Source organism: Ambystoma mexicanum, chromosome 2p (assembly GCF_040938575.1).
Source record: "Ambystoma mexicanum isolate Mex_15411 chromosome 2p, UKY_AmexF1_1, whole genome shotgun sequence".
NCBI lineage: Eukaryota > Metazoa > Chordata > Amphibia > Caudata > Ambystomatidae > Ambystoma > Ambystoma mexicanum.
Genome location: NC_090923.1, coordinates 238,207,011 through 238,229,331, shown reverse-complemented (window position 1 = coordinate 238,229,331; position 22,321 = coordinate 238,207,011). Strand labels below are relative to the sequence as shown.

The 22,321-nt window shown below is 46.1% G+C and overlaps 1 protein-coding gene across 2 annotated transcripts in view; it reads left to right on the top strand.

The window, feature by feature from the left end:
• The first annotated feature begins 1,443 nt into the window (after positions 1-1,443).
• The window catches only part of TRNT1 (tRNA nucleotidyl transferase 1), a 212,791-nt gene continuing 191,913 nt past the window's right edge, over positions 1,444-22,321 (top strand). The window contains exons 1-3 of one of the 2 annotated variants that reach the window (XM_069643520.1): positions 1,444-1,589; positions 10,984-11,071; positions 11,315-11,466. The gene's annotated coding sequence lies outside the window, so the exon portion shown is untranslated. The remainder of the gene's footprint in view (positions 1,590-10,983; positions 11,072-11,314; positions 11,467-22,321) is intronic. The other variant, XM_069643521.1, reaches the window with a different exon arrangement.

Genomic DNA, 22,321 nt, shown 5'->3' with positions numbered 1-22,321 from the left:
TTGAGGCAGTGAGCTAAGGAGCGGCATCCCACAGCGGACAAGACGACACTGGCGCCACCAGCAGGAAGCAACAAAACAGTCTGAACGCGTGATTCAAAGGCAGGAAAGTGTACGCACAGGCTGCGTTTATTTCCTGTTTCGTGGCCACACCCCCATCATATCACACTGACTGCGCATGTGCATGCAGCGCCAGTGGATCACCATGCACAGTTAAGCGAGACAACTAAAAAAAAAAAGTATTTTCTTTTAGTCCTGGATCACGCTCCCCAAACCCCTAGGCATGCGGCCACGCACCCCAGATTGAAAACCTCTGCCTACACTATGGCTAGTTTTAAGGCAAAATACTCAACTGTTATCTTGCTGGCAAGACTACGTAGGAGTCTGCATTTTCACTGCATACTAGCATAGTAAACCTGAACATGCAGGCATTTAGTCAGTGAAACACAGGGAAAATGAAGGAACTCTGTCCTATACAGACAGCGGAAGAAATGCCCTCGGGGTGGGGGAATCAAGAAAGACAGGGACAGATCAATGCACTGCCTGGCAGAATTGAGCGGTACGGTTAGGCACACCTCCCTGCAATGTTCAAATCAGAACCCCTCACCTCGCAAAGGCAGTTAAGTTACAGAAATCATGCCACAGGAACTAAATGCCATAGCGCTCCCACACCCACTGTCACAGCCGGTGCTCTTCATTCAGAGCCCCAGGCTGCTGCCGCACTCGTCCCCCACTCTGGTGGCGAGAGATATATATCAAACACCCTCCTCCCCCCACCACCCCGCACAGGAGTGCTCGGTAGCACCGGAGGCATACAAGCCTGTGTGATCCTGTGCAGGAGTGCAGAAAAAGAAGCAAATATGCGGCTGTGGTAAAAATGGGATCGGCATGGGACTTAATTTCCAACTGGGTGGCTGTTCAAACAGAAAAGGCCTGTGTTGCGCAGATAGGGCGAAGAAGGATGGCATATACTGTACAGTTCTGTAGAGAGCCTGTGAATACAGCAAAAATCCACTGCCATGTGGTGGTGGAAAACATGCAAGTACGCGCTTAGGCAAAAAATCCGACATGTTGCTTGTGGTGTGGCCCATTTAACCGGGGTGTGTTGCCCGTTTAAGGGAAGTGAGGGTCGTCTGGGCGCACGTGCAGGCCCTGCAGTAATAGACCCAGAGAGTGACAATCCTGTGCCGTGTCTCCTTGTATGGTGTGTCAGCCGTGTGCTTGCGGCCTGTGTGGGATCCGAGGCAGCGCAGTGGGTGATCCCAGTGTCCTTGTCCGGTTGGGTGATGAAGCATCTAATACACAATAAAAAATAAACACCTGCCCGTGCACGTCACGAACACTTGCTTCCGCCATGATTCTCTTTCTAAGCACGTGACCTCCTACGTGAAAACGTCATGACGCCGTTCAGAAATACTAAAAAACGTCACGAATCCTGAAAGGCATTTTAAAAAGTGTCGGCAAACTATTTAACCAGCACACTATGCTAACTGGTCTCACAGGGACTTTAAATATGCGTTTCAATTGATAATGAAAGCAACACAAGGGCTCCCTTCACGAAGCGCTCATTCCCTGATTCCAGGCAGCACCAGGTGAGGGCATGCGATGCATGCATTTCTTTTAGCATCCATTAACTTAGATCCTTCTCACCCTTTGTTGTTAAATCGGCACGAGGAGCCCTTTTGCAACTTCTGGAAATGCACGTTGAAGTGAGAGGCTGAAGCTGTAATTCGTTGTACTGTACACTTATCACATGTTGAAATTAAACATGTTGAAATTGTAAGCACCTGACTGTCTAAACATCTGGTTTTGAAATTACACATGTTGTTCGTATCGTAGATACAGTAGCTGCTCTGAAGCTAGTTTACGGTACAGTTCAGGCTCTGCTGTGCAGCCACTGCACAGACCCTGCTCTGGTGTAAGTGACTGCACACTTAGATGGAACTCAAATGTTAGCATGTCCAACACTCAGATGGAATGGTGAACATTAGCATGCCTCACATCTCGACAGGAGTGTGAAAGTCAGCATGTGCCTCACTAAGATGGATCTTGAATGTTAGCATGTCTCACAGAATTGTGAACATTAGCCTACATCGCATCTTGATAGGACTGTGAACATTAGCATCTGCCGCACTTAGATAAAATTTGAATGTTAGCATCTCCAACACTTCGATGGAATGGTGAACAGTAGCCTGCGTCGCATCTAGACAGGATTGTGAATGTTAGCATCTGCCACACTTAGATGGAATTGTGAAGGTTAGCAAGTGCCACACCAGAATTTTGAACACTAGCCTGCACCTTATCTAAACAGGATGTTAGCATATGCCACACTTAGACATAATTGTGAATATTAGCATGTTAAATATTATATAGCCCACTAACCAAAAATACTTAACACCCTACATACTTATCTCACTCAAAAAACTCACACAACCATCTCTCGCACAACAACCCGCACGCACTTCACAACACTGCAACAACACATAAGCCGCACCAAAAGCACATGTGGACTGACATCGATCCGATACACGCACCAAAGCTCAGCACCCGGTGTATACCGAGTTGAAGCTGCCAACAGAACACCACTCCTCTCACTATCCTACTCCGTCTTCACCTTACTAACCCATCCCACCTTCTCGTTTACAGATCCACCAGAGCGCCTGTGGACCATCTCCGTTGGTGACGGTGCGCGGTACAAATACCTTTAACATTTAACATATATAATAATGCCTGCTAATGATTGCAGACGTGACTGTCTCCAGTTCCAGTGCCTACTCTGAAAGTAATGATACCCCAGGGCTAATGGCTGCAGATCTGGTACTTTCTCTTGGTCTAATGACCCTTCTGTGGATAATAACTGCAGGCACCGTGTCTGTTCTAGGTATAATGGCAGCAGACACAGAAACAACACCTCAATGAATATCGGCAGACACTACCTTCTCTAGTGCTAATGGCAAAGGCCCATCACATCCTCTGGCTGGAACGAATGAGTGCAGACACAATAATTGCTCTGGAGCTAATAACTTACAATACAGTACGTACCTGCTCATCAGCTACATCTGCCAATGTCTGCCTTGCGGCGAATATTTCCAGACAGAGTACGGGATCTGGCTTACCGATTCCAGACAGTACCTGTTAATCCGTTACATATTGCAGAATACCTGACCTGAGGCTTGTAACTACAGACACAATACAACCTCTGCACAGTACGTACTCTGGGGCTAACGATTCCAGTCACAGTATCTGCTCATGAGCAAATCTGGGGTTAACAAATGCAGAAACAAAATTCCCCTCTGACACCTCGAACCACACTCTTTGAAACAAACGTACAGATAGATATCAGTAGGAATAAACCGTCATGCCACGATTTTCAAAACGTGTTTGGTGCAACTGATGGGATGCTCATTCACTTCACTTGTGCCAAAAAGGTGGTGAACAGTGCACAAAGGAAATTTAAAAGTGTGCATCATAGTTGCGCACATTGAGGGACTCATTTCCCACCAAATGCACAACTGCGCAAGGCAGATAGTTGAAGGGGGGGTTCTGGGCATTTTCAAGTTAATACCGATTTTCAAAGAAGGAAAAAACATTTCTCTGTGCCTATTTGAAACAGGTGCAGGGTGATATAAAAGGTATGGGTAGGTCACTTATGATCCTCTCATGCAATGAGTGAGTAAATCCTGTATGTGAATAAGCAAGTGAATGTTGAGTCAAATAATGTGTGTGTGTTTGTGCTATGCCAGGGAGCCGATTTCAGCTGGTGAGGGCAGCCCAGGAACAATGCACTTTAAAATATATATATATATATATATGTATATATATATATATATATATATTTTATTTGCATTCTCAACAGTTGGAACACATGTAACCCCCTTCCCATCCGTTTCCACCCCTCAAACCTAACACATGTAACCAACAATGCACCTAGTCCTGTTCCCTCCCCCCTACTCCCAATTTCATAAACTCTGTCGATGGCTCCCGGTTCCAAGTTTCTGTGAGTGGTCAGCTCTCTCACCAGCCATTGTTTGGGCCCTTGCCGAGTTTGAGAACCTCCCCATTGTCCTGGCCTCCCCTAGAAAATTCAGCCATATCTCCTCCCAGCTTCCTGTGAAGGCGCCTCTGCAAGTGGAGCGAGTAGTCACACCAGCCCCAGCAATCGCATTTTCCTTGGGCACAAAGCGGCCTGCAAGTCCAGCTGCAGGTGATGCAGGACAATCTCCCAGTCTGAGAGAAACCTTTGGTTTATCCCCTTGAACGGAATATGTTGTATTTTCACAGTTCAGGACCTCCTGTGTCCAAGTCTCTTTGCTTCTTGCAAGTCTTTTGACTTAGAGGGCCTGGTGTACACAAAAGAATATTCAATTTGGGTATTCGCCCTGGATCCCCCTCAGCTGGGCTCAGATCCCTTTCAAAAACAAAATTCAAAGTTGGATCACCCTCTTCTGGGCTCAGATCTATTTTATAACAATATTTAGAGAATTCTTTCTTGGGTGACTCACGGTTCACCTGAGATTCCCCTCAGCCAGGCTGAGATCCTTTTCTTTCTCTCAATTAGTCTCCCTCAGCCTGGCTCGGACCAATTGTGTTGCACTTTAAAGTATGGAAGACTTTAAAATGTGCACAGGATTTAGCAAGAACCGATGCATGACCACTTCGCTCTCAGTATTACTTTTTCTCACACACAGCATCAGTTGAATACCTAACGGAGACTTTTGAATGAGCACCTGCGTGGCGCCGGACCACTCTGTGAGGCAACCCAAGATACGATACGCAAAGTTCAATAACTTCTTTGGTTCCAATTATACTTGCGTTGCTTGTCGCCTCACATATATTTATACAAAGTTGCCGCTTGCAACCTTGGTTCACAACACAAGCCGATCTGGTTTCAGTCTCTCCGACTCACCAGCTGTGCTGTCTTTTCTGACGCTGCTTTGTTGTAGGAGCCAAGAACAGTACCACAGCGGCAATGCTCCTGCCCGCCTTGGTTATCAACGTGGGAGAGCCTTGGGTACCTCCAACACACTGCAAGTTTGATCAGCCTTAGTTCCTGGTCTTCAGTTTCTTACTTTCCAAGGCTCATGAAAGTAACGTTCTTTAGAGGTCACAGGTACTTCCCACCTTTTGACTCTCTCTGGTCTCGCCGTCTTTCTCCTTGTATTAAACTGCCATCTTGGAACTGCTGTTTCCTTGTGTGGTTTGCCTCGCTCAGAGTGTATTTTTGTGCACCACCTTTTATCCGTGTGGGGAAGTGTGATGGAAGTCAAGTGTGTGTAATAATCCGTAATTGCCTGACCTTGCCTGTCCATGGTGTTGGGACATGTCAGGTACACGGCTCTGGTGTTAGTCCGTTGTCGCTCATGGTGAACTGTCTGTGAAAAAGTGTTTGTGTTGGAAAAGAGGGGGGGGTTGAATTCCCAGGTATCCTACCTGGTAGGATGGGGAAAATGTGTTTTTGGGAATGGGATACCGCGTCTCACCCTCTGGGGTCCCACTTCCACTCCACGAGGACCCCTCATCTAGGTGATCCTCACGCACTGGTCCACCCCCAGGAACTGGATCCAAAAGTGATGGCCATGTCCTGGCCACCTGGATGACAGATCCCCCGGGGACTAGCGGGTGAGACACCTTCAGGTTTCTCATACAATGAACTAAAGGTTAGAGCATTTAAATATGCAGCAATGTTAACCCTGGAGGAGCTCTTTATTGATTACAGAAGTCCATCTTTATAGTTATAATAAAATAACAAGGTATAGAGCTAGCAAACTCTGCCGAGTCAAATAACACGAGCATTGTAAAGGCCACTTCAAATCTGTAGCAATGACAAACCTACTTAGCTATGCAGAACCTTTTTATAAATGATTGGTTTTCATCAATTTCAAGGAGTCCCACTTTGTGGTGACGGCATCTGAACAAGTGCGTACTCGAGGAAACGATAGGACGATGAAGAGTAATGCAATAGACCACCCTTTATCATAGCTTAAAGACATACTGAAAATCAGTTACCAGGTGACAGGAGGTACAAATCGGCCAGTTTTATTAGTAACAGTCTGAACTGGTCATGGCTGCCCTAACGTGCTCCAGTTGACATCCAAAAATTGCTGTCCCACTTTGAAAACGTATTGAAACACTATATTTTCTCCAGGAAGTATCATTATTTGGTTTTGTAATTGGGAGTATAGCAGGTAGACCTGGGAGTGCCTCCTAATTTTGGGTTACAAGGAGTACATGTAGAAAAATATAGTAAACAGTCAGCAGAAAACTGTTTAGCAGTACAGTTAACAGTACAGTTAACAATAAGAGGAAAGAAGCACTCTAAAAAATATATCTGGTTAATAAACATTTAACACTTGGGGGGGTGCGTCAGTAAGGTGCACCCATAGACAATCCATTTTTGTTCTATGTAATCCTTGTAAGCAGCAATCTACTACCTGCACCCACAAGTGTTGGATATCCTTGAGACATACCAACCACTTGGAGCAATGTTTCTTTTTAGCCTTTGAACACCACTTTTTAGGCTTAACACTATGGGAAGCACCCAACCAAAACCGACACTGGGTTTGTAGCCACAAAATCGCTTGCTGTGTCACTAATAATAACTTCTGATGCCAATTCTAGTTGTTTTGCTCTTCCTGATGGTGGGCTATAGTTGGTGTTTTGTTACTCTGATTCACCAAGGACAGCTAGTATCTATTATTTTTGACACTTCGATCATCTTTGCAACCTGATAATTCACCAATTACATTAATAACTAAATGTACAAAATCTGCTAAGATATCTCCATTTTTCCTTGTTAATGGTAATGTTAATATTAAAGGTATTTTTTAACCGAGCACCGTCACCACAGAAGTGGTCCACAGGCGCTCTGGCGGATCTGAAAAGGAGAGTGTGAAGAGTGGGGAGTGGAGGGTTAGTAGGGTGTAGTGGGAATAGGAAAGTGAGAGTTGCAATGTTGTGTTGGCAGCTTCAGTTCGGTTTACATCGTTCGCTGAGCTTAAGTGCTGTTTATGGGTCTGTGCAATTCCCAAGTGCTGTCGTGCTGGGTTCCAGTCTGTTGTTGGAATGTGGTGAAGTGCGTGTGGATTGATGTGCAGAGAGGTAGTTGTCCGGTATGAGGAAAGTAGAAAATTGGGTTAGCAGGGTTTTTGTTTATCCTCTCAACCCTTTGTCTTTGCCTTTCTGTGCTCAACATCTATGATTATCCTGTGTGTTTGGTAGGCCTGTTGGGGTGTGGGAGTTTTCCTCTGTTACTCTACTTGGATTCAGTTGGCGTGTTCTCACACCCTGGTGTTGGGAATGTTTAGGTTAGAGGACTCTAGTCCCTCCCTGCCAGTACCATGTGGGGATGTTACCTACCTAGGTTTCTTCTATGGATTAGCAGTATGTGGTCATGGGTGGTTGGGGAGTCCTCCTGGCTTCTGGTTAGGTGAGGATCCATGCCCAGCTGCATTACAGATTTTCCCTCTGGGGAGGAATGGGGACCTTGCCGGGGTTCCCAGGAATTGCCGCTTGACTTGAGGATGGTCGACCCACATGGGAAACAGGTGTCCAACTCCGGAGACATCACCTCCGACCATCCTGGAATTCTGACTGGCCTGCGTTACAGCTTTTCGCTCTGGGAAAGGACGAGGACCTTGCCGGAGCTCCCGGGGACAGCCTCTGCACTTGGGGATGGTTGTCTCATATTGGAGACAGCTGCCCAAGGCCAGGAACATTACCCCTGACTATCCTGGAGCTCTGGCTGGTCTGCATTACATCCTCTGTCTGGAAAAGGACAGGGACCCTGCCGGGGCTCCCTGGGACTACCACTATGCTTGGGGAAGGTAGACCCACATGGGAAATGAATGGCCAATGCCAGGGACATCACCCCCCACCGTTCTGGAGCTCTGGTCTGGGCTTGTGGGTTATAAACTCTAGGGCGATTTGCGCAAGTCAGACCTGTGTGGATTCCCATGGGTGTCTCCATTTCAGACATGCATGGTGTTCCTTGTTTTCCTTGGTGGCTGCGACACCCCATGCCCAATCTGTAGGTTGCCCACAAGACCAAAATCCAGAAAAATTGTCTCTCCCGAAACCCTTTGGGATACCAGTAGTTTAGCCTTTTCCCTTTGCGCCCAGGTAGGTGCACCCACAGATTTGAGGTACCGTTTTCGTCGGAACACCTGTGGGAATGTGGGAAGTTCGGACATGATCTGTTTCAGTGGTTTCCGGTGGCAAATGTCTGAACATTTTCTGCCTAAATTGTGGACTTTGCCGGGGCTTGTGGGTAATACATTCTAGGGTGTTTCGCGCAGGTCAGACCTCTGTGGTTTCCCATGGGTGCCTACTCAGAAATGCATGGGGGTCCCTGTTTTCCTTGGTGGCTGCGACACCACAAGCCCAAATCTATGCATTGTCCACAAAGCCAAATCCAGTCTTCACCAGGGCATTTGATGTACCAATGGGTTAGCCTTCTCCCTTTGCGCCCACATAGGTGCACCCACACATGTGAGTTACCATTTTCCTCCGGACACCTGTGGGAAGGTAGGACATTTGATGTTTTCTCTTGGTTTTGACAAGGTTTTCATACATTTGCTACTCCACTTTGTTACACAACTCTTTCATTTCCTCTGTCGCTGCTTTAGGCACTGTCCGCTTATTTAACCTGCACAAGTCACTTATCCTTCAAACGGTCTGCCTGTGCTAGTTCAAAAAACTTACGCTTGCCATTCCTCACCACATTTGTTTTCCTTATTTTCACATGCTGGGTACGTCTGTTTAGGCCGTCGGCATAAAAATCATGTGTACGATGGCTCCGTTTTTGGCTTGTGGTACTGCTTATTTTGTGAAACATTACGAAAAATGTGTATCCTAACTAGAAGAGTCTGGGGAATGTAGCAGTGCATTGCTTTTCTCAATATACAGACGCCATTACCTTACAGGTCCAAACATGTCCAGCACATACCGTTTTTTTCTGTCATTTGTCCCCAAACTGAGGATTCTGAGGATTCTACCTACATGGTTGTTGCCTGACCTGCTCAAATGACCCCTTCCTCAACTTGGAATTTCGTCTACTTTTCAAAAATGTATGCCTTACTGTCTTCCCATTCAGCTTTCCGACACTCTTCTTCCATTCCGTCCACGCATGTTGTATTGGACAAAAATTGAAAAATCGCCTACCTCTCACAAAACTGATGGTAACCTTACAAAAGTATGTTTCTTTTGTTTCCACTCAACCTGTTCTTGAAAGCATGGAAAATGGCAAATTCAGAACAGCAAACCATTTGTTCCTAGCTCTTTTTTTGTTATTTTCTCCCACCCCTATACAGCAAACTAGGATTCCTTGGTGGCGTTATGACCGCCTACATGTGGGAAGAAAAGGGTCCAAATTTGGCCAAGATCACATGTAACAAAAAAGTTACAAGGGATTGAATGGCGACATACCGAATTCACCATAAAATTGCTTGGCACACAGGAGGGACCACACATAGTTTGAGATTTCTGTAGATCGTTATAAAAGATATGAGCGGACACACCCGGGTTTGAGATTTCTGTATGGCGGGGGAAAGGCCTGGCTATCACTGATAAGAGAGAAACACACCTAGAATAGAGATTCTTGTATAGTGGGAGAAAGGCCTAGGTTTCACAATGCAATAGGCGGTTAAGGGGGAGACCCCTAGATTTGACATTCCGGTATAGTGGGAGAAAGGTCTAGGTTTAACATCCAATACAGTATATAGTGAGCGGAAGGCCTAGGTTTCACATACAATACAGTAGGCGGATAAGGGGGAGACACTTGATTTGAGATTCCTGTATAGTGGGAGAAGGCCTAGGTTCCACAATACAATACAATAGGCATTTAAAAAGGTTTGTATTCACACTGGATTTTCTAGAGAGGTGATGGATGTGTGTAGCTGGTGTCATAATTACATTTGCTTGTGATGTATCGTGAGTTGAATGTTAATGTAATTATTAGTAACAGAAATTGTGCCTACCTTGTCCGTTGACGCTGGTTGAAGGCTGTCTCTTCCTTGTTCGGCATGTCTGGACACTGTCACAAGCTGCTTCTGCCAGTTAGCGGGTGGAATAATGCTTTGGCAACCACCTAGATGGGTAGGGTTGTGAGGAAGGCGAAAGTTGGCTGCTGCTTGGGGAATGGCAGAGTTTGCCACAGAGACTGGGTATGAGTACAGCGCTTTCCTGTTCTTTGGGCTTGGTGTTGGGTGGAACCCAGGCAATAAGGGACAGCAGGTTCAAATGGGTTATATACGACTTAAAACTGAGGGGACAGGTGGCAGTTTAGGTTGGGTTTGTAGTTAGTGGGTGGCTGCCTGCTTCCCCTGTTGACACCTGCAGACATTTCCTTGGGCTACTTCTTTAGGGGCTGCTCTAGTGTGCTTTCTTAAATGAGGAAGGGGACCAAATCAAGATGCAGGGGTGGAATGGGATTCGGAGATGGAGTGAGAAGAGAAGCAGGCAGGGGAGTGATGACAACTGCCAACGCCGCGCTAGTCACGCTTTTCAAATATATATTAAAAAAACACTATTTCAGGTAGCTAGGTCAACAAGGACCTCTTATGGCGCTCGCCTCGCGCTTCTGTGGACCACAAATGGCAGATATCCCACAGAGAGCACTGGGTCTCTTGCCCTGTGTTGTGGGTTTACGAAGGGACCAATCGGGATGCAGGTGCGGGCTGGGAGACTGGGATAGAAGGGGAAGTCTCCCAGCCAGGGAAGTGGGGCAACTGCCAACGCCACGCTAGTCACGCTTTTCAAATATAAAAAACACACTATTTCAGATAGCTCGTTCGACCAGGGCCTCTTATGGCACTCACCTCGGGCTTCTGTGGACCATAAATGAGGGGACCCGTGAGGGGCCAGGCACACGTTACCCCGAGATTTTGCACGCAAGGCTTCCCCCACGCCAGCACGAGAGACACAGGTGATGCAGCCACACAGGCTCCACTCATACGAGGCATTTTCTTTTTTTTTCTGTCTCCCTCACAGTGAGTCAAGCACACTCCGTCCTTGCAGCTCGCTCGTGCGCAAGTATCAATACCGGTCTTTGCGAGCCACCAGGCACGAACACTTTAAGGTATCCAGTTTATATATTTACTGCTCTTCATTAAAACAGTCAGCGTATTATGTATAAATGGGGATTGCTGATATGGGCTCTTGGAGAACCCCTGGATGGAGCCCTTTTTTGAGTGCCCTAAATTGTGGCACATTCTCCTTTGAAACTATTAACTGTTAGTTAAAGCTTGTAAATTACTGACCCTACATTTTAAAGATATTCAGTTGAACAGGTATTCATTACTCCCTTCCCTCGGCCCCCTAGGTTACGGGATGGCTGCCAGGTCCTGCGCGTATCACAGTGATTGATACCCACGCTCAACTAGATTGGTGCTGAAGATGATGACCTCAACTACTACAGTCATTCAAACTGGTCGTCCCTCTCTGTCATGATATCCACGGAGTAACAGGGATACGGTTTGTAAATTTGATTCCTGCCGAGTGGCCGGTATCTCTGGCATTACAGACACTGCTCTTTTCTTGTGTTTGGCACGAAATTTTAGATAACCAACAATACCCATTACACACCCTTTGAACATATTGCTTTGTGGGTTAAAAAATGGATTTCTATGCCACTTATAATTCCCCTCTGGAATGTTCGAAATGTGAATAAGATCAGACAGAAATGGTCTGCTTCTGTTTTTTGTGGGTCACTGAAGGTTTTTAAACTGTAGACTCCAATAAATTGGTGTGTTGTAAACAGGGACAGTTTTCTCCCTCTTTTTTCTTTTAGATAGGCGGCGCACCACTACCAACCTAGGGATAGCGCTACCTTAAAGGGATAGGGTATGTTTCTACATAGAGACAGTGTTGGCGGTTTTGAGGTCTACTCGAACAGAAAACTATTTTGTGCTTGTGTGTGCCCTGAATCCCCTTCTTGTGTGTTAAGACATGTTCTTGGTTTAATGGTGGAGCTGAATAGTATATTGTCCTAAATTGCATTGCGGCCCTGACTGCGAGTGTGAAGCTTAAGGCTTCACTGCACTGTAAAAAGTACAGGCCAGGATAAAAAAAAAAGCAGAAGGATTGGGGTCCATTAAAAATGGAAGGAAAGGTGCAGTAAAGAGAAATCCTTCTCAACACTCGCCTCCCCTTGCGCCCCCAGACGAGGGACAGGGGTAACTAATCCACCCCTGGATGGGTTCCAGTCGGTTATCCCAGTTGGACAGCCCATCAGAATTGCAAAATTGGGGATCTGGCCTAGGCCCAATAGTAAAGTTCAAGGCCTTCAGACTCATGAACCACCTGAGCCACTTTGGACTATCTCCCTTAATATCCACCAACCACTTCAAAGGCTTAGGATGAGCATACACAGTGAAGCGAGCCCCATGGAGGTCGTACCTCATCTTCCTAAGACATCATAGCATGGAAAAACATCTTTACTCCACCTAGGGCCACCTGAGTTCTCTGCATTTAAACTGGTAGCTGATGTGACATATAGCTTGTTCTCACCTTTGTCATAAAACTGTGAATGTGTTGCATCTATCCCAGTGTCATAGGCATCTTCCTGCACTATGAAAGGTTTCTTCCGATAAGATGCCCTTAAACCAGGGGCCTGACCTAAGGATTCTTTCAGACCAGTGAAGGCCTTCTAACACTCTGGTCCATAAGAATTCTTTAGGTCCCCTCGCAGTAGTGAGGGCAGTCAGAGGGGCAGCTATATTGCTATAGCCTGCCACTTTACGCCTGTGTTTTCCAGTCAGGCCCAGGAAAGTCCTCACTTGTGCTTGGGTAGGGGGTTTGCCCAATTCTGTACATGAAGTACTTCACTTCACTGACAAGAGGTTGCATTTGTCCCCACATACACCAACCTGATGCTCAAGGAAGGCCAATGGCTCCTTTTCAGTTTGACACTTGGTTGTCTCCCAGAACATGTTGGACTGATAAAAGTCCTGACACTCAGTCTCTTGAGTCAGGCCAGTTCCTTCCAATTGGGGGTTGAATCTGCCATGTCATCCAAACATGTATTGCTGAGATACATTTTCCCATTCAGAACAGGGGCTAATCTCATTTGACAGGTGTAAGTTGCAGCCACCAATCCCAAAGTCGATACTAAGGATCTAAAAAGGCCGAAACCGCTGTCTCCTCCTTAGCACAGACTGCAATGGATATATTTCCATACCCTGCAGAGAGAACAAAGTACATAGCTGATTCACCAATTTTTTACCACTTAGTGGATAGTGTGTATCTGTTTTGGGGACAGAATATAGAGCTCTAGTGTCCACACAGAATCCCAAACTGGCTTTACCTGTATGTTCCTCCAAATCCTCCGAAATGTACTCTAGACAGCTTAAGTGCCCAAACACTCCTTGTTCCAACACAGGGCTGTTCTCATACCCACTGTCAGAACTTCTCTTCTGTTCTGAACCACTACAACTGTTATAGAGGATTTCAGCAGCAACAAGGTGGGAGATTGCGTCAGCAAAATCTCCAGCTCGTCTTGCTGATGTGGGGGTCAGGTGAAGGGACACTAGGTCCACCTCACTGAAGCCATTAGAAGGGCTACTTTGTTACAGGGCATGAAGACACACAGATCACTCTGGCTGCCTTTCTGTCGCCATAGGCAGGGCCCCACTTCTATCTATCAAGATGGTATCCTCCATACTATCCATATGAACCTTTGTGGCAATCGGTTTGACAGGAGAAGATCCCACCTCCTTCTCTGGGAGGAACCTATGAGAGATCTGACAGTTTTCTCTCTCTCAGACCATCCTCCCGTGGTGGACAGCTAAATGAGACTTGGGAGGTCACTTCACTCTCAATCCACTGGTTCTGACCACTACTGAGTACAGCAGACAAGCTACCTGTGGGACTGTCATTCAGTAGGGCATTAATGACTGATTTGGCAGTCATTTTCTGTGGGTAGGCACTAAGACATATGGTGTTGTGATCAGCAACCACCAATTGCAACGTACTGCCTGAGGTCTCCAGAGTCAAAGGGCTAAACAAAGTAGGACTTGGCTCTGGTACAAATGCGTCCACTCCTAAAAGGGAACTCTGGAGTATCTGAATGCATGTCTCACTTCTGTCAACCTGGTGACATAGAGGGAGCCCCCTGCAGTTTGTTTCTTCTGGGACCCCCATCGCCAGCAGGAAAGCGTGTAAGACCACTCTGGTTGTATCCTGATACTAGGATGAACCACTAGGGGAATGTCGCACCCCAACTGTAGGAGGAAGCGCCTCACCTCTTCAGAAACCTCCATCCTCTCAAGGCTTTCTATGGTGGGCTCTGTGGGCTTACATTCTAGTAACCAACCTTCCTATTGAATCCTTTGCTTGCTTCATCTCCCACTGGAAGCAGGCCTTTATCCACAGGCCTATGTAAGATGGTTTCCTTCTTTGTCGGCCCATTCTAATCTCTCCCCTAGTGGTTTCCTCAACCAGCATGCTAGGTAGCTCAGGAGCCCTACAGGATCCAAGATTTGATGGGAGTCCTTCTTCCAAACCATGAATAGGGACTCTATCAACTACCTCAACAGATGTTGTAGGTAGGACATGGGAATAGTCTCCTCTGACTCTTATGGCCATGGGGCTCCCCTTACGCCTAGACCTTCCCTTAGGCGTGCCTAAGGCAGCCTGGTTCTGAGACCAAGTGCTTGAAGGGTCTGGTGAGTGTCTATCAGGACCTAAGTCTTGAAGACTAAGCTCACCCAAAACTCTTTTAGGAACAGCTCTCCTAACATTGACAGATGCCCTGACCAGTTCACTACTCGGCTCTACTGACAGGTGATTGATTGATTTAGTTATTTATAAAGCGCTTTACACCAAGGCGCTACTGGAACATTGAGAGAGGACCTACCAGTCAACTGAGTATCCCCCACAGGACATCTGGCAAGGCCCTCTGGGTTTACCATTGAGGAAGCTACTTCAGTTGGACTGGGCCCAGTGTTCCTAACAGTAGAGGTACTTGCACCTACTACCTGGACACTATCCACAGAACACATGACTAAGGGGCAAGTCTGGGATGGGAGCAGAAGCTCGAGCATTACTATTTTCTAAAGGGACGGACACTCCTGCAATCTCTTCTTCCTCATACAGATAGAAGGCCAGACTTGCAGAGTGGACCCCCCAAGGTCTTACCCATACGACCGGGGTCCCCCTTCTAGAAGTTACTGGCGCTACACGTGTAACAAGTCCTAAGAATCTTGACACATAGGGAGGCTTAGAGAAATCACTCTTGTGCTTGTTATGTTCTACTTTCCCTATTTGGTTATACTAGGAACATCAAGAGGTTAATGTTTAAGCACAATATCACAGCCACGATAATAATGCAATTGAAATTACAAGGGTTCACTAACCTGGTCTCGGATGTGAAATGGGCGAAATGAAAGCTCTCCTAATATCCTCTCAGTGCGCCGATGTATCCGGCACAATGAGAAGAAGTTAGGGAAACCCTTGTGGGGAGTAAAACTCTCTGTAGAAGACGTGGGTGCTGTTAAGGCTCCGTTGGACGTAGCTGCTTCTGAGAAATGATGTCTGGAATCCTCGGGTACCCTGGGATACTGGATCCTATTTGTTTGACCAGCTGTATCGAAAAAGATAATAGTTAGTATCGGGAAGTATGTGTTTCAACACTTCCTGAACAAGTGTACCTTTTTAGAAAGCTGGAATGCAGCTTTGTGCACGGAGAAGTGGGGCGTAGCCTCTGACGATACTGCAGCACTAACAGCTATGAGGGAGGAATACAGATTAGGATAAGATCTAGACGGAGTCAGGAAGTAGTATGAAAGGACCCCCTTCTTAAACCTACCTATCTTGAGTAAATGTATGAAGGCAACTGAGGTTACAGTGTCTTTGTCAAAAGTGCTAAGTGTGTTGGGAAAGGTTGTTTCCTTTGCTTCAGGAGTGGCCCGGGTGTTTGAGAGGAGCCAGATAGAATTGGTTTGTATGGGAGATACAGAGCTGTCCGCTATGGGTCCGATGGAGAAATGAGAAGTTCTATAAAAGGGAAAGAGAGGTTTAGTGTCACAGGAAAGGATGGTAAGCCGTAATTAGTGATTCAATCAAAAACAAACTTACGAAGTGTTTCCAACGAAAGCAGTAGCAACGCACTGCAGTGTAGCATCCAAGGAATGAAATGGCCCTTCCGGGTGAGGGGGAGGTGTTCCACCTTTCGTTCCTGTCTGAGGAACTAGAACATTATGCTGTGATTTGGACGCCATTTTAGGAGAGTTGGTAAAAACATCTGAAAAATGACGCCAACGCTGCCAAAAGGACCATGCTCGCGGCCCTTTCCTGAGACGGTGTGTAACAGTATGCCCCCTCCGAAGGGCGGCAGAGCCAGGCTTACCTGGGTGGAACCGGTGAAAAAGGCACACCAAACGGGGGGCATGCACTGCAGAAGCCGGCTCCCGGGAACGTTCTGCCAGGGAATAGCGCTTCCAATTGACATGCTATTGTAAGACCCCACAATGATACCTGGAATCGCAAATAGCTGAAACTTCATATTCGGGACCAGAGTCTGTCATGACTGGTGGAGGTGCCCTTGAACGTAGATGGAACCGATTCCAGACATCAGGCTTCAATTGTGAGATATGAAATGTAGGATGTATGCGACACCAAGAATACGGAAGTTGCAGTGTAAATGCCGCCGAACCCCGTTTGGCCATAACTGGGAAAGGACCAAAGAATTTTGGAGAGAGCTTAGAAGAAACTAGCCATTTAGGGAGGAATTTACTGGCCAACCGGACCTTACCTCCTATATGAATGGAAGGAGCCTGGGTCTGATGCCTGTCCGCCTGCTTCTTGCTACAGGATTGAGCTTCCTGTAAGGCTTCACAAGCCCTTTGATGACCTCATTGAATGATATCAATCAATTCGTCAACATCAGGGTACGGAGTGGACAGTGGGACCAAAGTAGGGTAGACTGCTGGATGGTAGCCATAGGTACAAAAAAAAGGACTGGCTCGGATGGCTCAATGCGCTGCATTATTGTACGCAAATTCAGCCAGTGACAAATGTCCCTTCCAGTCGTCCTGAGTAGCTGATACATAACATCTTAGATAGGTCTCTAAAGTCTGGTTTAAACGTTCAGTTTGGCCGTTTGTTTGCGGGTGATACTCGAAACCTAAGGCTCGGGATATCCCCAAGGTGTCACATAGATGTTTCCAGGATCTGGAGGTATATTGTGGCCCTCTGTCATATATGATGGTCTCAGGTAGTCCGTGAAGGGAAAATATGCGATCCAAGAATATTCTTGCCTTGTGGGATGCCGACTGAATGGAAGGTAGAGGGATGAAAGGAGACATTTTAGTCAATGAATCAATGGTTACCATTATTGTGGTGCATCCTCCGGACTCCGGAAGATCCACTATAAAATCAGTGGAAATTATTTGCCACGGTCTCGTAGGTATTTGCATTTGAACCAACTCCCCTAGAGGGGCAACCCGAGGCGTCTTGGTCTGAAGACAGACGGGACAAGATGCTATGTATTCCTGTACATCTTGTTTTACGGTAGGCCACCAGAAATGTCTTTGTATCTGTTCCAAAGTGTTGGCGGCACCTCCATGACCTGCCGTCCTTGAGTCGTCACAAACTCTAAGCACTTCTTTATGTAGGTCGTTACATGGAACAAATACTTTTCCCTCTTTAAAGATCAGTCCTTGGCTCTTTGTCAAACCGTGCATGGAGAGCAGTTCTGGATAGAAGGATGCCAATGCCTTGACTTGGCTTTAATCTTTTGTAGGAAATTGTGCATAACTGGCACAAAGACAGCCTTCGGAAACATAGGTTCTGCCGAAATGGAGAATGCTCCAAAGGTTCTATGCGGGAGAGGGCATCTGCCTTCAGGTTATTCTTGCCGGGGATAAATTTGAATGTTATTCGGAAGGGAGAAAAAAAATAAGCCCATCTTGCGTGCCTGCCGTTGCAAGTCTGAGCATACTGAAGTGAACGGAGGTTATGATGGTCAGTTCTGACTTCAATTGGGTATCTTGCTCCTAGAAGTAAATGACACCATTCCTCGAAGGCCCGTTTGATGGCTAGCAGTTCTTTCTCAAGAAGGGTGTAATTTATTTCTGATGAAGATAAGGATTTTGAAAGACAAGCTATGGGCTGCTCAATGTTGTTAGAGTCTGGTTGAAGTAAAACAGCCACTAAAGCCTGATGGGATGTGTCGGATTCTATAACAAATCTACGGTGCTGGTCGGGTACCGCCAGAATAGGTGCCTTGGTGTACAGCGTTTTGAGTTTGTCAAAGGATTCTTGTGTTCCGGAGGTCCAAGAGAACTTAATTCCTTTTTTAAGGAGATAGGTTAAGGGCCGTGTTAGTGTTGAGACATGAGGAATGAAACGCCTGTAAAAATTGGCAAACCCAAAGAATCTTTGAATATCTTTGATCGATTTAGGTGCTGGCCATTCCGTGATTGCTGAGATCTTCGTCGGATCCATGGTGATGCCTTGCCCGGATAGGATATAACCTAAATAAGCTATGCTGCTCTTGTGGAATTCAGTTTCCTAGTTTACAATAGAGATGATTTTGTTGAAGTCTATGGAAGACTTCTTTTACATGGAGTTTATGATCCGACAAATTCGAGGAGAAGACTAGAATGTCATCAAGGTAGATAATGAGAAAGCGTAAGACTATGTCCGCGAATATGTGATCATGAATTTTTGAAATGTCGCTGGAGCATTAGCTAAGCCAAACGCCATAACTCTATATTGAAAGTGACCTAAGGGAGTCCAAAAAGCCGCCTTCCATTCATCACCTTTTTTGATGCGGACTAGGTGGTAAGCGCCACGCAGATCAAGCTTGGTGTAGATGTTAGCACCCCTGACAGCTTCTAAAATGTTGGGGATAAGGGGCATAGGATACTTGTCAGGGACTGTGTTTTTATTTAGCCCTCTAAATGCACAGACGGAGTTCCATAGTATTTTTCTTTGGTATAAAAAAATAAAGAAGTAGCCGCAGGTGAGGTAGATTCTGTGATCAATCCGTTCTCCAAGTTAGTGTGTAGGTATTCTTTCAAAGCCTCTTTTTCTTTGGCCGACAGAATGTACATACTGCCAAAGGAAAGGGGACTGTCTGGAAGTAGATCAATAGCACAATCGTCTCTACGATGAGGTGGAGGCTCTGTATATTCTGTCTTTGAAAAAACCTTCTGGTATTGCTGATACTCTGAAGGAAGTGTTGATACTTCATTTAGGAATGTGTTCGTAGAAATAGGAGTGCTCTTATGAGATTCATCGCTCGATTGGGCGAGATTGTCGCTACAACAACTATTAACAAATTGTTCTGATCCTAGGAATATGGCTCCCGCTGCCCAATTGATATAAGGGTTATGGAACCTTAACCAGGGCAAGCCTAGAACTACAGGGTAATGTGCTGTCCTTATGATATCTAGTTCTAAAGTTTCTTGATGAGCAGAAATCGTCATGATCAGGGAATGAGTGTGGTTTTTTTATAGGGCCCGAGGTAAGGGGACTCCCATCTACACTTCCCACAGGAATTGCTGTGTTCTTTGCAGCTCTGGGAATACTGTGACTCATTGCCCAGGCGTCATCAATAAAGTTACCTGCCGCTCCACTGTCTATCAATGCTGAAATGTTTTCCAACCTGACATTGTTCCAGGCCAACGTTACTCCAAGAACGATCATACTGTTATTTGAAGGAGATATCTGAGAAGGTGTTGGTGTTCTCTGTAGGGACTTTGTTGTGGGTCTTGGGCCCTGCGCTGTTGTTCCCTTTACGGCCGGGCACTGGCGTTTCCCGCCTTTCCAGGCAAAGCAATTGGACATTCCTTGACTGTACGAGTGCTTGCTCCACAATACATACACAATCCTAAAGACTTTCTTCTGCTACGTTCATCGGGGGCGTGGGGTTAAGGGACCACGGGTGATCCCTAATTTCATTGGTTCTTCAGTAGTGAGAGATTTGGAGGGAAAAGGAATAGATTCAGGATTTGGTTTAGTATACCGGTTCTTTCTTCTCTTTCGGTTTCTGTCTTGGAGTCTGTAGTCCAATTGCATCACTAATGCAATGAATTCAGACCAATTATGGGGACGAGGGACCCTAGACACTTTATCTTTCAGTTCTTCCGAAAGTCCTCGTCTGAAGATAGTCATCAGAAAGTCATCCGCCCAGGCTGTGTCCGCTGCCATTTGCATAAAGCGGGTGATATAAGTCAGAATATCTTGACTACCTTGCTTAAGGTCCAATAGTCGTTCTTCATGCGAGGCTATTGTGACTTCTTGCCTGCCGAACATGCTTTTAATACTGTTACAAAATGCTGGATATGAATCTAGAATAGGGTTGTTATTAGTGACGAGTGGAGTCGCCCATGCTAAGGCTGCTCCTGTCATCTGTGCAATCATGTGACCTACTTTATCTCGGTCTGTTGGAAAGTATGCTGCCTTAAAGGCAAACTGAACTGTGCAAGACTCAAGGAATTCTTTAACTAAATGAGGATTCCCATCAAAGCGACCAGAGGGCAGAGGACCTGGAGGGACCTGGGAGCTCTGAGCAACTCAACCTACTTGCTGTCTCAGAGCTAAGTTCTCTTGTTTGAGTTGTTGTACCTCTGCTGACAGCGACTGTACTGCTACCACGAGCTGTTGCACTTGTTGCTCCATAAGAGCTGCTTACTATTCCAACAGCAAATTAACGTGACTGTGCTACTGCTCAAAAACACCAGTAAACGTTTTTGGGCGTTGCTTTCTGTTATGTTCTACTTTTCCTATTTGGTTATACTAGGACCTTCAAGAGGCTAACGTTTAAGCACAATATCACAGCCACAATAATAATGCAATTGAAATTACAAAGGTTCACTAACCTGGTCTCAGATGTGAAATGGGTGAAATGAAAGCTCTCCTAGTATCCTCTCAGTGCGCCGATGTATCCGGCACAATGAGAAGGAGTTAGGGAAACCCTAGTGGGGAATAAAATCCTCTGTAAAAGATGTGTGTGCTGTTAAGGTTCTGTGGGACGTAGCTGCTTCTGAGAAATGATGTCTGGAATCCTCATGTACACTGGGATATTGGATCCTATTTGTGCCACCAGCTGTATTGAAAAAGATAATAGTTAGTATGGGGAAGTATGTGTTTGAACACTTCCTGCCTATAGTGTACCTTTTAGAAACCTGGAATGCGGCTTCGTGCACGGAGAAGTAGGGCGGAGCCTCTGACGATACTGCAGCACTAACCGCTATGAGGGAGGAATACAGATTAGGATAAGATATAGACGGAGTGAGTAAGTAGTATGAAAGGACCCCCTTCTTAAACCTACCTAACTTGATTAAGTGTATGAAGGCAACTGAGGTAACGGTGTCTTTGTCAAAAGCGCTAAGTGTGTTGGGAAAGGTTGTTTCCTTTGCTTCAGGAGTGACCTGGGTGTTTGAGAGGACCCCGGTAGAATCGGTTTGTATGGGAGATACAGAGCTGTCCACTATGGGCCCGATAGAGGAATCAGAAGTTATATAAAAGGGAAAGAGAGGGTTAGTTTCACAGGAAAGGATGGTAAGCCGTAATTAGTGATTCAATCAAAAACAAACATACAAAGCGTTTCCACCGATAGCAGTAGCAACACATTGCAGTGTAGCATCCAAGGAATGAATTAGCCCTTCTGGGTGAGGGGGAGGAGTTCCACCTTTCGTCCCTGTCTGAGGAACTAGAACGGTATGCTGTGATTTGGACGCCATTTTAGGAGAGTTGGTAAAAACTCCTGAAAGATGACGCCAACGCTACCAAAAGGACCATGCTTGCGGCCCATTCCTGAGCTGGTGCGTAACAGTGCGGTAGAGGGTTCGTCCCACTACCCTGACCTGCCTCTGGTGACATCCCTTTATTAAACATTTTGTGGGCCTTTTTGGACATAGATTTATCTGTACCCCCACACTTTTTCTCCTTCTGCTTCTTTTCCCCCCTCCTGCTGACCTGAGGCAGGCTTGTCCTTATGGGTCACCCTATGTGAGGCCCATAAGTCAGCAGCAATGGCAAGTCTCTTTGGATTTAACTCTTTTGAGTCAGCCAAATGCTGCCTAAACTCTGGGGAGCAAGAGGCAATAATATGGTTAAGCATGAGCAACTGAATAATGCCTTAAAAGGTGGTTACCTGATAACCTTCTACGCTGCCACACAAGTTTCTTTAAAGAATCAGCAACAAAAGTCACATAGATCATACATTCTTTCTTTTTGTACTTTCTAAATCTCCTCAAGTATTGAGCAGGAGTCTTCCCAAACCTTAAGATGAGAGTTTTCTTAAGTTTCGCAAAATCCTTTGTGCCAGCTTTGGCCATTTCCATTGGGGCAGTCTGCTGAGCAACAATTCAATTCTATC